We start from the raw sequence: 8724 nt of genomic DNA, 5'->3' as shown, positions 1-8724 counted from the left end.
CATTTCCCTATCCACTCACACTAACTTGCATTAACATCTGTTTAACTTACCAGTATCAAATCGCATCTTAAAGTGTGATTTCATAGCAGAATTAACACCGTCACTCTCCGTCAGTGATTTAATTGGAATGTTTACGTTTTGTTTCTGTTTTTTTTTTTTTTCTCGTTTTTTCTTCTTTTTTTTTTCCTCCTCTCTTTTCCCCCTCTTGGTTTTATGCTGCTCACCCCTGTCCTTGGTTTCTTTCTTTATTCCTTTCACTGCCTCGATCACCTGCTTCGACACTCATCCACAAACATTTACATCAGTCAGACAGCGCACACAGTCGTTTAGGATACACACACTTAAGCCAAGCCTACTCATATTAGTAACTATGCATACACAAAGTCAGACTCAGGGAGCATCTCGCCACACATTTTTTCTCTCTCTCCTTCTCTTTATTTATGAACAAGTGACGTATTCTCTCCACCTGTCTAAGCGACGCACACAGCATACATAGTTATACACAAACATCTATGGGTACACTGAGGTTCATTACATGGAATATAAATGGAGCTGGCTCCAGAGAAAAGAGGTTAAAAATATTTAACCAACTCAAAAAACTACAGGCAGATGTTGTCCTATTACAAGAGACCCACAGACCTCTTAGAGGTTCGAATGAACTTAAAACACCTGAGTTTCCTAATGTGTTCTCAGCTTGTTATAATTCTAGACAAAGGGGAGCAGCAATTTTAATACATAAAAATATTAATTTCACAGTACTCGATACAGTTATAGATCCAGAGGGCAGATTCTTAATCATTAAACTATCTATACGTGATAAAAAGCTATGTATTGCAAGTGTATATGGTCCAAATGTTGATGATCCCTCATTCTTTCACGGTTTTTTCAGTGCACTCTCTGAACACTTAGATGGCACACTTGTTCTTGGAGGTGACTTCAACCTTGGACTAAATGAAGACATGGATAGGCTCAATACAGCGGGAACTCAGCGTAATTGGCAGTCCACAAATATAATCAAACAGTATAGGAGCGACTTTGGTCTTTGCGATGCATGGCGCTCCCTTCACCCCACCAGTAAGGAATATACTTTTTTCTCACATGTCCATCACTCCTACTCTCGTCTGGATTATTTTTTGGTCAGCAGCTCACTGCTGAACGACATTTCAGACACTGAGATTCACCCTATAGCTGTCAGCGATCATGGTCCTGTATCTTTAACACTAATGCACAAGAATAATACTACGCCAAGAAAAAACTGGAGATTTAATACATCACTACTTAAAGATGAAGACTTTATTAAATATTTTAAAAAAGAGTGGACTTCATATTTGGACTATAATGACACTCCCGAAACATCAGCTTCTGTTCTATGGGAAGCAGGGAAAGCTGTGATGAGAGGTAAAATAATTTCTTTCTCATCACATAAAAAGAAAAAAGAAAACAAAAATATTCAGGAATTAGAAAAAAACATCAAATCACTAGAAGAAGCCTACGCGTCCCACCAAGATCAGGAAACATTGAACAAAATACGCAAAACAAAACTAGAATTAAATGAGATAATTGATAAAAAAACAAAATTCTTAGTACAAAGACTACGCCTACAAAATTATGAACATGGTAATAAATCCGGTCAATTTCTAGCAAACCAGCTAAAAATAAATAAAGAAAAAACAACTATATGTGCTGTTCAAGATTCATCTGGGAACACATTATATGAACCGATACAAATAAACAACATTTTCAGGGATTTCTATAAAACGTTGTATTCACCACAAATAAACCCATCTAAAAAAGAAATTGATCAGTTTTTGGACAACATAACTCTTCCAAAATTATTGGACACTCAAGCAATGGCACTGGATTCACCACTGACACCAGGTGAACTCCAGGAAGCCCTGATAAGTATGCACAATAATAAGGCTCCAGGTCCAGATGGCTTTCCTGCAGAATTCTACAAAGAATTCTGGTCGATTCTAGCACCAGTTTTCTACAGAACGTTGTTGGAAATTAAAGAAAAGGGCAGACTTCCATCAAATATGAATTCTGCAAACATTAATCTCCTGCTAAAACCAGGCAAAGACCCTGTATATCCCTCAAGCTATCGTCCAATATCCCTTATAAATGTAGACCTTAAAATAATCTGCAAAGCTCTCTCAAAGAGACTGGAGAAAATAACCCCCCTCTTAATTCATCCTGACCAAACTGGTTTCATAAAAGGTAGGCACTCATCAACAAATACACGTAGATTACTTAATTTGATAGACTACTCATACAGTAAAAACCTAGAAACTACAATATTCTCTTTAGACGCAGAAAAAGCATTTGACAGAGTTAACTGGAAATTTCTATTTGCAACTTTACACAAATTTGGTTTTGGATCCTCTTTCATAAACTAGTTAAAAATATTATATAATTCCCCAACAGCTTGTGTTAGAACAAATGACCAGACATCCTCCAGCTTCTGTCTCTTGAGGGGCACCAGGCAGGGATGCCCACTCTCCCCTTCACTATTTGCAATTTTTATTGAACCACTAGCAGCAGCAATTAGACAGAATTCAGTAATTAAGGGCATAAAATGCAAGAATGTGGAACATAAAATCAGCCTTTATGCGGATGATGTGTTACTCTTTCTCCAAAATTCACAAACCAATATCTCTGGGGTGATTGAATTGATAAACTCTTTTGCAAGAATATCAGATTACTCAATTAACTGGTCAAAATCTACAGTCCTACCGATTAATTGCTCCTTCAATTCCTCTTCTACACCACTGCAATTGGGAAATATAAAATATTTAGGTATTAATGTTTCTCCCAAGCTTGCAGATCTAACTAAATTAAACCATATCCCACTTTTAAAGAAGGTAGAAGATGATCTGGCTAGATGGAAATGTCTACCCATATCACTCATGGGAAGGGTTGCCGCTATAAAAATGATGGTCTTACCAAAAATAAATTATTTATTCTCAATGATCCCAACTAAACCGCCACAAGATTGGTTCAGATCTCTAGATTCATGTATGTCCAAATTCCTTTGGAAAAATAAACCCCCACGTATAAGCTTAAAAACACTACAAAAGACCAAGGATAAAGGAGGACTAGAACTGCCTAACTTTCAGCACTACTTCTTAGCCAACAGGCTTCAGTTTATCTCAGGATGGCTAAAACACACCCTCTTAGATGAACCTTGGCTAGATGTAGAACAAGCACTCTGCAATAATCTAGAGATCTCAGACCTACCATTTATCAGCTCAAACATCCAACGACATGAATGCTTTAAAAGCATCAACATCAGCTCTTCTCTGACAGCATGGTGGGAGTTTCTAAAATTGACGGCGTCTTCATTAATCCCATGCAAACGTACACCTATCTGGAACAACCCTGACATATTACAAAACAATAATATGATAAACTTTTCAGATTGGAGTGATAAAGGAATCAAATATTTAGAACATATACTAGAAGGAACAGAATTTATTTCATTTGACGGACTAGTTACACAATATGGGATCAACAAGAAAAGATTTTTAGAATATCAACAAATTAAATCCATAGTAAAAAAGAAATTTAAACCGGGTCAAGTTGAACTACAAACACCACCAAGTGTGGTTCAATTTCTTACTCTTAAACCCCCCAAATTACTATCCAAAATATACAGAATGCTTTCTAAAACAGATGAATCAATATCACTTCCTATTGCAAAATGGGAAGCGGATTTATCAGTTAACTTAGACCTAAACTTCTGGTCTCAGATTTGCTTAAAAACCTTTCATCTAATTAGAAATCCCAGTCTTCAATTAATTCAATACAAAATATTACATAGAGTGCACTATACAGGTCATCGGATGTTCAAGATGGGCTTTACGTCTACCAACAACTGCTCACACTGCCAAACCAATTCACCGGACAATTATATCCACGCTCTTTGGTTCTGTCCACCAGTTCAGAAGTTTTGGCGCGAGATATGTGAAGACTTATCGAAGTGTCTGAAATGTAACATTCCAACTTCCCCCTTAGTGTGTTTGTTGGGCAGCTTAGATAATGTCACTTCAGAAAAGAATATCGCCCATATGGTTTTCACTGCCCTATGCATAGCCAAGAAAACAGTCTTCATGAACTGGAAAAATAAAAATAATCTTAATTCTAACCAATATAGAAATTATCTATTAGATTACATTAGTCTTGATACAGCCTCTGCCACCACATCAGATCAATTGCTCTGGGCTCCTTTGATCAGCTCCATCACCTAGTGGGGGTGGGGGGTCATAGTTTGGTCCCGCCTTCACTGTTGTGATTGGTGTGGGGGTAGGGACAGGCTTAGGGCGTCGGGGGGTTCCCCGGAGGCATCTTCCTTGGGGGGCTCAACCCGGGGTAGCGGTCATGTCCGGTTAGGGGCTCTGTTGGCTCTCCGGTGACTGTTTCCTCGCGGCTGCGTGCAACGGGGCTAGGGGAGGGTCTGTGCTGACGGACGTGGGTTACTGACCTGGTAGCCTGGCTGCCCCTGGGTGGGTCCGGGATGGGCGTGAGGTTCTGGGGGCGCTCCGTCTCTGGGCTGGGACCCGGACCGGGCCTCGGGGGCTTGGGTCCTGGTTGGTGTGTTGCCGGGGTTGTGGGCGGGTGGGTGCATGGGGGCCCAGCCCTGGAGCAGGGTGCCGCCGGTGCGTCGAGCCACCTGGGGGGCTCTTCAACTGGTGGGGGAGATTGTCACATCTTGCAGGAGCTTTCCTCTCCTCAGGAGCTCCCTCTGCAGGAGGGGGAGATACAGGAGAGGTGGAGGAAGATCTCAGCCTGGGTGTTTATTGTCTTATGTAGTCTGGAAGATGAGTGGATGGTGGGGTGGGTGCAGTTTTCTCTGTGGTGGGGTTGGGTGGACTGTCCCGGGCTCTGTGGGGCCGGGCGGCGCTGCTGCACTGGGCCCGGTCTGGATGGGCCTGGGCCCCCCTTCCCTGGCGGGTCGCGGAGTATGGGGGTGCCTACTGGGGTCAGCGGGGGAGCTGGCCCCAGGGAGGGGTCACTTGCCCCTCCCTTCCTTCCCTCCCCATCTCCAGCTGCCTCCCTCTTCCCGCTCCACCACAACCACCCACACATGCAGGGCCTTGGAGTAGGGGTATGTCACCAGGGTGCAGAGGAGGCTCCCCCCCCTCTGTCCCCTTCTGGCTGCCTCTGCCTCAATTTTATCCCACAACTTAGACATTCACATTACTCACACTCTCATTACACATACATATAGGATCTTGGGGGTGGGCACGATACACGGAGTCCAAAGTACCATCAGGGTGTACACCCCACCCCTGGCATCGTTGCCCACCTCTCAATTTTAAATACACGTAGACATTGAGGGTTAGCAGGAGGGACCATGCGCTTACCTGCTGCTCTCTGGCAGGTAGCTCCAAGCCCTCCTGGGTTTTAAATGCACCTTAGAACACACATGCATCAACACTACAATGAGCGGGTGGAGGGAGGTTTGGAGTCTTCTCTCACCCCCGTTCTCTGCGACCTGCTGGAGCAGGGGGGCTAGGACTAGGAGGAGGAGTTGGCCGTCCGACTGCGGTCTGGAGTGTGGAGCCTTCCTGCTGCTGCGGAGTCGGGGCGGTCTGCCTCCCCCCACCGCAGGGAAAAGGGAAACACCACCTGGGTCTGGGTGCAGTTCCCCCCTCCAGGGGCGGGGGTACCTAGACCCGGTTTGTAGAGTACGCTTGGGGAGTGTGATCGTGTGTACAACGTCTCTTTATGTCTGTCTCCACGTTGGTTGAGTGTGGAGTAAGTGCATATGAGAGCATGAGGGTGGGAATGGATGTTTGTATCTGTGTGTGCCTGTATGTCTGTGTCTATATGTCAGGTTGGGTGTCAGGCGCCACCTCTCTGGGGACATCTCAGGCCCTCCAAGGTTTGGAGGCCTATCTCCCCCTACCACCACTTCCCCTGCCAGTGGCGGACCCCCTCAGACATCGGTGCGTTGGTGGTTCTTTGTGTCCGGGGATGGGCGTCCAGGTACACACCGGCTCACTCCTTGGCGGCCGCTTATCGGGGCCTGGAGCCTGGGGCTCGCTCGGGCCACTTCGGAGGTGGGGTGCCCCCGGCCTCTCGGCCTGGGGCTCGGTCACTCAGGCGCAGCTGGCTGCCGGCGGAGCTCACGGGCGCGTCACTGCAACTCCCCCTGGCTTCTGCTCCGCGGCTGCTGAGTGAGCCCTCATCTGGGACTCTCCTCAGCTCTTTCCGGGACAGTGGCGCAGCTGCCCCTCTGTTGGTCTTCCTTGGTCTCTTGTGTTCTGGGGGCCTCTGGATGTCTGGAGTTTTGATCTCCTCCACACCTGCTTCACGCCCTGGAGGACGGGGCTGTGGCCCCCCCACACCCTCTAGCAGATTATTACATGAAGGAACCTTTTAAAAAACAAAAAACAAGCGCGTCCATGCTCACAGGTGTACACACGGGTGATCACACCCACAAACTACACCCTTTTTGGCTCCTACCTCAAAGCACACTGTGTTCTGTTGATCTTATGTGCTGCACAATAATGTTTAACATTTAGTATTTACTGTCATATTCCCATATATCATTGTGATGTTGTTTATTCTATTACTCTTGTTCTCTTCTGCTTGTTTTCTTTTTTCTTTCTCAGCAGGTGATCCAGGTGATTGATATATGCATTTTTTTTTCTCTGCCCGTTCTGTTGGTTTTTGTCTTTTGCCCTTCTCCCCCGTCCCTCTTCTCAGCTGTTTCTCTTTCCCTCTTTCTTTCTCCCCTTCTTTCCCCCAGTCAAGTCTGTCCCGTATTCAGTAAGTGAAAATAAAATAAACAATAAAAGGTGAATCAAATGGACCATTACGGCAAGGCTGGGATGGTCAGTTTGGTAAAGTAAATCCGTTGGGCATCTTTCTTTGCCTTTAGACAACAATTCTGATGGCAAAAGAGCCAAACGGGACAGGCCAAAAAAAAAAAAAGAAAAAAAAGAAAAGAAAAGAAAAAAAAGAAAAAAAGAAAATTGAGGTGCTGTTGGGCCTTCTTTGCAACCGCTGAGTTGTTTGAGCTCCACTGGAGGTCTGTGTCTATGTGCACACCCAGGAACTTGAAGCTGGACACCCTTTCCACGCACTCCCTGTTGATATTCATGGGCTGCAGCTCAGACTTCTTCCTTTTGAAGTCGACTAACAGCTCTTTTGTCTTGGTGGTCTTGAGGTCCAAGTTGTTGTCCGCACACCAATCTGGTAGCCTATGAAGCTCAGCTCTGTGTGCTGTCTGGTCTCCCCCAGAGATGAGCCCCACCACAGTGGTATCATCTGCCAACTTAATGACTGCATTGTCTGTGTGGGTACTGACAGAGTCAGTTGTGTACAGAGTGTATAGTAGAGGACTTCGTACACGGATTTGTGGAGAGCCAGTGTTAAGGCTGAGGGCTGAGGAAAGATGAAGACCCACTCGAACTCTTTGTACACGGTCAGAGAGAAAGTATCTGATCCAGCAGCCGGTGGTAGAAGGAAGTCCGATATCCAGCAGTTTTACTATTAGTCTGTCTGGGAGTATTGTACTAAAAGCAGAGGTAAAGTCAACAGAGAGCAGCCTGGCGTAACACCCCTGTTGTTCCTGGTAGGAGATGGTGGTGTGGAGCGTTGTAGCAATGGCGTCTTCAGTTGATCTGTTAGCTTTGTATGCACACTGGAGCAGGTCGAGTGCGGATGGCAGGCAGGACATGATGTGGCAGCAGACCAGTTTCTTAAAACACTTCAGTATAACAGGTGTGTGAGAGCAACTGGTTGGTAGTCGTTGACAAGTCGTTGGCTGACAAGTCATGATGGAGAATGCTGAAGGTCTGTGGTTTCTATTTAGACATTCATACGCATGCATCTCAACTACCCCAAGCTCATGAAGAACACTGTGGCACCATATGCAGTGTTCAGTTCACAGTTAAAAAAATGTGTTGGGCCTCGTCCCAGAGTGAGGCTATGTGATTCCTTATTGCTTGATGCAGGCACTCCGTTTGTAACTTTTCCTCACCCATTAGTCCTTCTCCATACACCTGTAGCTCCATTTGAAGTTTGGTAGATTTTTTTTTGTGTGTATCTTCTTGTATCTTCTAGTTGGGGCTCTGCTCATGACAGATCTTAAATTGTGAGAGGACATCGGTCTTTGTTACAGCCTTGGTCTTGATAGTTGTTTGTTCTATATAGCATAAATCACAAAGAAATAAAGAGTCTCTCTTTTGTTTTTTGTAAAATTGTCAACACAATATGTCAAATTGGATTCATGTTAGTGAAAACAGTTCCAGTAAACAACAGTAGTGAGTTTCATATGCAAGAGGTTTAGGGCTACTGGGGAACAAAAGCGGGGACAGCACTATACCCTCCTTTTAACACTACACTGGAGGACAGGAGATGGTTACGGGAGCACTGACAGCAGAAGGGTCTTCTTCAAACTGGAGATGGCCAGAAAGCTGAAGAAGAAATGTGAGCCAACATCAGACCCCTAAACTGTTTTGACCAAACGCCTTAGTGTCCTGTTTAGGACACATAATAAAAAACATTTACTGTCTGGGTGTGGTGCCCTCTGTAAAATTGTCAACAATGTGATGTTTTCATGGATGCAGTAAATAAAAATAGACATACTAGCGCAGAACCAAAAAGAGATATTAAGAATTTGTATTTTGAACTTCGATAAAATATAATAAAAAAATTAAATTAGAGAAAAATTATGCATCTGTGTCCAGTTATAGCTGCAAATATTTCAGTTTC

This window comes from Diplotaxodon limnothrissa, linkage group LG17 (genome assembly GCF_057381915.1).
Source record: "Diplotaxodon limnothrissa isolate DT_005_m linkage group LG17, D_limnothrissa_male_GT1.1, whole genome shotgun sequence".
Classification (NCBI taxonomy): Eukaryota; Metazoa; Chordata; class Actinopteri; order Cichliformes; family Cichlidae; genus Diplotaxodon; species Diplotaxodon limnothrissa.
The sequence above is the reverse complement of the archived record's forward strand: the minus strand, read 5'-3'. Positions refer to the sequence as shown.